Source organism: Phasianus colchicus, chromosome 1 (genome assembly GCF_987193195.1).
Source record: "Phasianus colchicus chromosome 1, bPhaCol1.hap1.1, whole genome shotgun sequence".
Taxonomy (NCBI): Eukaryota; Metazoa; Chordata; class Aves; order Galliformes; family Phasianidae; genus Phasianus; species Phasianus colchicus.
The window spans coordinates 14962235-14970326 of record NC_143436.1 but is presented as its reverse complement, the minus strand read 5'-3'; the positions used below and the strand labels follow the sequence as shown (position 1 = coordinate 14970326).

General features: G+C 45.6%; 2 long non-coding RNA genes across 2 annotated transcripts; one reads left to right on the top strand and one right to left on the bottom strand.

Moving 5' to 3' along the window:
- Nucleotides 1-377: 377 nt before the first annotated feature.
- LOC149919403 (uncharacterized) lies at nucleotides 378-1714 on the bottom strand. Its single transcript, XR_016464431.1, has 2 exons — nucleotides 1213-1714; nucleotides 378-528 (listed from the first exon to the last, which is right to left on the bottom strand). It is a non-coding gene; the product is annotated as an uncharacterized LOC149919403 (long non-coding RNA).
- Nucleotides 1715-2672: 958 nt separating this feature from the next.
- Nucleotides 2673-7350, top strand: LOC116232043 (uncharacterized). Its single transcript, XR_004167600.2, has 3 exons — nucleotides 2673-2757; nucleotides 3342-3422; nucleotides 6990-7350. It is a non-coding gene; the product is annotated as an uncharacterized LOC116232043 (long non-coding RNA).
- The last annotated feature ends 742 nt before the right edge of the window (nucleotides 7351-8092 follow it).

Below are 8092 nucleotides of genomic sequence, written 5' to 3'. Positions count from 1 at the left end.
AAACTAATGGACTGACTGACTATGCAGAGACAGAAAGTGGGAATAGCCATTATGTCCTGACAGCTGCACCAAATAAACAAGGAGAAAGAGGGAAGGAGTCTTCTGAGCTATTGCTCTGGAGCCACACATACAAGAAGTGAGAGAAGACAAAACATTTTACACCTGGAAATGTTGTTTTTTTTGAGGACCATATTCCCCTCCTGCAAGGATGTGGCAAAAACCTATTACAGTCAGCACCATGAATCATATGTCCTCACTACAGCTTGAGGAAGAGACTTCTTTAAGCCACAGAACAAAAATGCATTTTTTCGAATGCCTTTATGCCATCTTAACACATTTGCTCACATTTGCTGACAAAAACTCATAATGAGTTTTCATGCAATTTTCTTATTTTATTTTGTTTTATTTTATTTTATTGTACATTCTATCAGTTGTAGCTGATAGCAGTGGCAGCAGTCATACAGAGTAATTAGCACTGTTGCTCTTCCAGCTTTGGTTTCAGCTCTATGAAGGCAGGACTTCTATGGGCTGCAAACCAAGGGCACTTTGTGAGTACTTTCTTGGCTTCTAGAAGGTGATCAGTAGTGACAGCTAAACATCCCATCAATTATTTATCAACTTTATCATAGTTTTGAGTTTTGCCCTTTATATCATGCAGGAAATAGAGCAGAGAAATAGAACACCTCTGCCTGGGAAATCACTTAACATTGCATGAACTGATCAAAAAACAAACCAGACCAGCAGCCAGGTACAAGGAACATGGACACTAGAAGAAAGAAGCAGGTTGCCAAATGCTGGAGTTCCTATATTGACAGCTCCCCACAGTATCTTTCATTTTTAAAAACTGCAGCATTCATCCATGCTGAAAATCAGAAAAGGCAGTTCCATTGTCCATGTCTGCGGAGGGCATGGGCAAGCTTTATGCTGGTTTGTGGAAATCTGCATTAAAAAGGCACTCAAACTCCGTAAAGTATCGTTTAAATGCTGTGTTTTACAGCTAATGCTATAAGGAAAGAAAGAATAGCATACATAACTGTACATCCCTTCTGATGCCGATGCTAGAGAAGTTTGTCCTGCGGACAAGGGATGCACATGACACACCACAGTTCATGTGTGACTGCAGTTCATGTGTGAGATGGCTGCTTTGTGGCTAAGCATGGACAGAGGAGCTCAGCTCAGACCAGGCACTCAGCTCCACTGAGGCTTCCTTACCCTTGATCCTTACAGAAGCAGGTTGTGGTCACGCCAAGCCCAGCAGCATGTGTCCTCCACCCACCCAGCAGCACCATGCACATGGCAGGGGTTTGAGGGAACATCAGCTCTGCAGTCCCACCCTGTCCCAGGATGTTACATGCCAATTATTGGCATCTGTGCACCAGGCTGCCTCTAGTAGTAATTATGGCTCAGGTGTATGGGCTAATCTGTTGCTTCTTGCTGTGAGATCAGTGTCCTTGTAGTGGCACATCTTTCAACAGCCTTCCTAGGTAGGCTTTAAATCCCTCTAAAAAATCCTTAGCAAGCAAAAATCCTTAGTTCAGTGTTTCCCAACTCCTGCATGTCACTAAGCAGATATTCTTAAGCTGGTGTAGATTTAAGCTTAACTAACCCAAATGAGAAAAAACCACCTTGCCATGAATGTGTTTGTCTTTCTGCACTGGCTGACTCACCCAGGTTTGGGTTCTACAGCTATTGTTGAAAAATAAGGCTTGGAACCCTACTCACCCACCCTGCTGTAACTTCTTAGGCTTTGCCAAGGGAGTAGAAAATGCCACTGAACCAGAAGAGCAGCCCTGATGCTCCATGGGACTTGGGTTGTACCAGTGCAAGCGGCACAGGACAGAGCCCTACTGCCAATTATGAATATTTAAGCAATGCCTACATGTCTGTGGTACAGGTGAAGCAAGGCTGGGCCGAGAGCTGCCCACCTCCATCCTCACCCAACCCTGTGTCCCACTGGTCTGGCTGCAGGTTACACAAGGAGCTTATTCCATGGCAGTAGGCACATGAGTTACTCTATCTGTGGGGTGCCTGGAGCTGGTGGGAGTGGAGACTTAGGACCCCAGTATTGCGGGGTGCATGGTGGCTGGCTGGACAACTCCTGCTCCAGGTCACTGCGTTTGATGGGCTGATGCTTGGAAAGCAGTGGTCCTTCAGCTCACAGTGATGTGCAGTGGCTCTACCACAAGGAAAACTGGTTTGGCACTCCTTGTTCAGTGCTGTACCTTCTCTTTGGCCAGGATAAGTCTAATTTTCTCTGCCTGAAAGTAATATTTTTAAGCAGAATTACCTTAACCTCCACAGAGGGCTATTACAAGTTATTTGGATACATCTACAGTCTACTGTGCAGCTGTTCAGGCTTCAAAAATCAGATTACCCTTTCCTTTTAAAACCTAGAGGAATGTGATCTTGAGCTGTGAGTCACCTTATTGTGACGTACTGCTTTGGACTGTTTCTGCTTATAGAAGAAGATGTGAGCATCAAACGGCAGTGCAGGGCACTGAGGGATGAAGGAAAGCCTTCCAGGCGTGTCATCCCAGGGGGAACCCAGCAGGGATCAGGCAAGGGGCTGTGTCCCTGTGCCAGCAGGAAGTGGGATGCTGGATGCTGGAGGCAGGGTGCAGGATGCGGGATGTGGGTACAGGTGGATGGACTCACCCTGAAGCTAGGCATGCTTCTGCCCAATGGCACACAGTGCAGCATGGAAAGCATGGAAGGTGAAAGCATGCTGAAAATGGTGCTGACCTGAACAAGAGAAAGGTATTCTCCCTCCCAGCTGTCAGATAGACTCCTAGGCTACAGTGCTCAAGGCCTGAGCAGGGAGGATATTGCCCTCTACTCCCACCTGCAGCCCTGTCAGCATAGCCACTCCTGTCCCCTTGCCCTGCTGTGGGGCTCTGTGCCATGGCCACATGCCCTGTGTACGGTGGTTTGGTGAGGCTGCAGTGTGGTCTGGACTTCTCCCAGACCCTAACATGACTGACAGTGGGGAGCACAGCATAGACTTGGGCCAGAAAGCAGCCACTTGGTAGCACTTACATTAGTCAATGAGCAATAAGGCAATAAGCTGGTGAATGTCCTCTCATTCCTGGTGGTGCCCCTGGTCTTCCAAGTCCTCTTTGTGCATTTTTGCACGTGTGCAGCACAGCCGTGCTGTTACACAACCAGCTCTGTCTGCAAGTGTTCTGGTTTCACTTGTGATTCATATCACACAGGGGCTGAAGCATGTTCACTGGCTCCAGCAGAACAAAAGTCACGAAGCTTTGTAGGCTAAGGTTCATAGCACTTGGCCTCTGGAGCACCACAGGCACTTCAATCACATTGATAGTGGTTAATATTTACAGGACCAAAGATCACAGAAAATCAACAATGTCCGTGAGGTGACCGTGAGCCGAGACTTTGAAACCAGAGCTGGGAATGCTGAGGTAAAACTTTTCAGATAAAAAGGACAGCAAAAATAACCATCAATGTGCAGCAGTGGGGTTTGCTTCTTTCCCTCCTACATCTCTTTGTGCAACCTTGCACGCGCAGCTTAGCCTGAAAGCTTCTGACCCTAAAATCAGGCTTTATATCACATGCTTCGAATAAAATGATTTGTGATAAGCAAAGGGAGCACCGGGCTAATCCCACAAGTATCTAGTTCATGTCATGCTTTCCTGGAATTGTGTAGCAACCCAGTATTACTGGCTGGGGCTCCCTGAGCTGCATCATGGTCCACAGGGCACAGCCAGCTGACGGTGCTTTTTCTAGATACATCTCTTGCTTGCAGACCAGTTATATTGTGCAGTCCCAAATGCTCACATGCAATTCAGGAATCTGGGAAATACATTATGCAAGAAGGCTGCAGGAGTGGAATGAGATAAGACAGACAGAAGGGCAGGGAGAAGAGGCAGCCTCAGTATAAAGCCAACAGGAGAACAGGGCAAAGGTCTCATGTGTGAGAGTGGGGCCTCCGTGTGATTTAGCTCCATTTTGGAAAGCATTTCCTTGTTCATGGCCAATCCCTGGCCAGGTGTCCAATCTCAGAGTCACAGCACAAAGCAAGAGCACACAAAAGCTTTGAGGCTGGGCTGAGGTGTACAGCACGCTACGTTTTCTGTCCCAAACAATGTGCTAACTGCAGGGTTATTTGTGGAGTGGGGCTTCAGCTGGGGCTGGATGCAGATTGGCATTCAGTCTCCTGGCAGTGGGCTTGGGAGGGGGCCCCCAGGAGTAAGGGAGACAAAGGTGGCATCTGAGGAGTCAATGGGGGCAGAGCTGGCCAGTCCTAGCCACCATGATGCTGGTCCAAAGGAGAGCAGGGAAGTGACTGTGACCACAGAGCTCTGGAGTAATCCCAGGAGGGAGGAGTTTTTGGCACTGGGTTGTGCTTAGGAATACTCAGTGCAGTTCCCAATGGATTCTTCTCCCCACATCCCAAAATATCCCTGAAACAAGAAATCCTGGGAAGGAGTCTCCCATAAGCACCCCAGAGCCACCAAAGTTCAGCCTTTCACCTCAACTTCCCCCAACCCAGGCAGCTGAGATCTTCCTCCTGTGGCTCATAAACACAGAGAGACCCTTCTGCACAGCTGAGCTGTTTGATGCTTAAATTGACAGTTTTCAACCTGCAGCCCATAGAATCCTGAGGGCAGGTGTTAAATAACCCACAAATGAGAAGCTCATTGTCAGGAGTTTAAATTTCCCACAGGGGGAATCCCACATCTGTTGGGGAAAATATCTGTGCTCATAAACATAGAACATCCACAGCCTCCCAGATGTGTGCTTGCCCATAAAACATTTGGTATTCTTGTGGAATGGCATTCCTATGGAGTTAGAGTTTGGCCACATGATAGCAGTAGCCAGGGCTAACATTTGGAGTTGTCTACGTTCTGCAAATTTGTGAAAAGCTGTTAAGCACAACCATTAACAAGGCCGGGATTTAGATCTCGGCTCGCCTGACTGGCCAGGCCTGTTCCTCTATAATCCTGAGAAAAAAATGCAAAGTCATGTGTATTCTGTGTGGGGCTCTATTTTTATTTCTTGTACGCTTCTAGCACTTTCTCCTTTGCTAAACTGCTTGCATAATGCATTGCAATTGTAATTCAGGGAGAAAAGCATTGTGGCCGCTGGTGGCTGAGGCAGTAGGAAATGTTTTACTAGCAGAATTGGCAGGTTTTTTTTTTTTTTTTCATTTTATTGTGGCTGAGAAGGAGGAGGAGGTTAAAACACGTGAAGCTGGCAGTGTTTCTGTGTTCTAGCATTTATTAACAAGATGAGGCAGGGACCGTATTTGCTCTCAGAGGGGTTGGTGTTCCATGCTGCAGTACAATTTCATGCTGCACAAGGGAAGCTCTGCTTAAACCCTCCAAAGGGTGAGAGTGAGTTTAGCAGATGATCATTTCACGCAGTCCCATTAAACAGGGCATTCAGCATATAAAAATGCTATGGGGCTCTGAGCTCATCTTGCCACATTTGTATTTACTGAAGATAACACAGGATTAGGCAGCGGTAATTTGAGTGTACCATGCGTATGCATGCATATGGTATGTACAATCAGTTCAATGTCTATAAGGAGTTCGATTCCCATTGTCACATTACCTAAATACCCACTAAAGGAGGGAAATACTATTATCTCTTGTTTACAAATAGCAGATTGAGGCATGGAGAGCATAGCGTCCAGACAAGGGTTGCCAAAGTCCTGCCTATCTATCACTGGAAGTCCAATGGGAGTTATGTTAGAAAGTGCTTTTAGTGTTGTGCAGCTTAATTACTTGTCTGGGGTCACAGAGAGCAGCTACAAAGAACTGAACAGAGATTTCAAACTAGCACCTTATATCTAGACCATCCCTCTTTCCTCCTCCACAGAGGGAGAATTGTGATATTGAAATAAGACAGAAAAAATTTTGTGTCCTTGGCAAGTATTTATATTCTTGATTGAGTAGATTCTTTGGTTTCATGGTTTAATCCAAAGCTAAATATGAATCCAATTATTTCACAGCATCTTAGGAATACGATTTTTTCTGTGACTGCAACTTTTGAAATGTCACTGCTTTGAAACCTTTCAAGTTAGGATTCTTAGGCATTACACACATACATACCTGTCACATCGCGTTCTCATGCTTACTATGAAAAGAAGGAATCATTAATGTGTTTTTATTCTCATGGGAAAATATATTTTCTCTTTCTAGAAATGAAGAATGAAAATCGAGCCTTCGTGCTCTTTTTCAGCTAATTGGCTACTGTACACTATTTGTCTCTCAATAAGGTGTTGACTTATTTAACACAAGTCATTTCCAGAGTTTCCATTTTGCAGAGAATTTAGATGCATTTCCTGTTTTCTTTCTCTTTATTTCTTTGTTCTTTGGTGGCACCTTTCTCTGCACTTGAGATGGATTCCAGCTTAAAATTAAGTTCCCTCCCAATACCAGATGGCTTACTCAATTCCCTTTGAAATGTGAACCTGTATGCAAGGGTATGAGTGGCATGTGACAGGTAAGATCCTTCTCAGTGCCAACTCTTACTAAGAATTTGACTGCCTACAAGCCATGCATTTGCCTTTTGAAAGTGAAATGCAGAACTCTGTACTCTGTTGGGTGCCCCAGAACCCCTTTCCAATGCACACGAGAGCCCACAGTCTCAGGATGGGACCCAAAATAGCCAGTTGTCCAGGCAAGCCTTAGAGAGCTGCTACACCAAGAGCAAGGCAGGCCCCAAACACCCATCTCCAGGCAGCTCAGCCAGTGCTGTGGGCAGGCATCCCCACAGGATGCTCAAGGACTTTTCTTCCAGAAAACCAAGCAGGATACATTCCTTTATAACTGGACTGGAAGAAAAGTCCACCCCTATGCCCCCCTTGGGATGATAGCTTGAATTTCCTAAGTAGTCCAATTGCAAATTTCTCATGGTACTGTTGGGCAAATTTGATGGCACTAACCATTTGGTAACACAAAAGAACATTTGCATGTTTGATTGAAAGCAAGTATTTAAGGATATGCTGCCATTTCTTCTAGGTATTTAGCAAATGGGTTCCTCATTCCCAGTCAAGAATAGAGAGATGTGCCAACTGGTGTCTTACTGTGACTTACTGCTACAGTGCTTCATTTTTCCTGTCAGATGGAGTCATTCAGGAGCTGTGTGTGATTCAGAGAGTAACCTGTACTTCAGTAGTAAACATTTATCTTCTGGGTTGGGCTTTTTATTTGGCTGTTTGTCCTTAGACTTTCAATGTAAGGTATGGATATAATGACCCAATCCACTTTTCAGCGCAAATCTGCAAAGTCAATGCATAAGCAGGATGAGTGCAGCAATTTTAGGCCCATCTGCCTGACTAATGGAATGTATCTGGAAAAGATCTCTGCCTCGGTACACTTCCAAAGCGAGGCGGGGGTATTCATATCCATGATTGCAACACTTCTCCCCACACTTTCTCTTGGATGTACCTTGGACACCGCTGTCCCTGACCCACAGGCTCTGTCCATATGTCTTGGTGCCTTGATGTTGTGTCTGCTTGGGTCTGACCACATCCAGTAAAAATTTTGGAGGCTAAACCCTTTTCACCTTGGTCCTCCTGGTTATGCTTCACTTATCTCCATGAGATTGCTGGGAACAATCATCAGGTGCATTCGCAGGATCCCTCTTCCCTGCACATGATGAAGAGAGTAGAATGAATGAGGAGAGCAAGAAAATTGATGTGCTGAGGAAAAGGCAGTTTAACAGGTGAAGGAAAGGGGCAGGGGGAGAAACACAAGTGATGCAAAAGCAGTCACTCCCCATCTCCCACAAGCAGAACCATGCCTAGCCAGATTCCAAACAACAGCCACCTTAGAAGTCTCAGACCTTTTCTTCTTTCCCAGATATTGAGCATGATGCCATATGGTATGGAATATCATTTTGGCCACTTGGGGTCAGCTCTGCTATCCATTACAGCTATATACTGGGAGATGAGGAGACAAGAGGGAAGTCTGAAGCCTCAGGTATTTCATTGGTTACCAAATGGCAAGATGGAGCCAGATCCACCCACATAAATATTTATACTAGCAAGACAAAGCTGCAGCACAGAATCACAGAATTACAGAATGGCCAGGGTTGGAAGGGACCTCAAGGATCATGAATC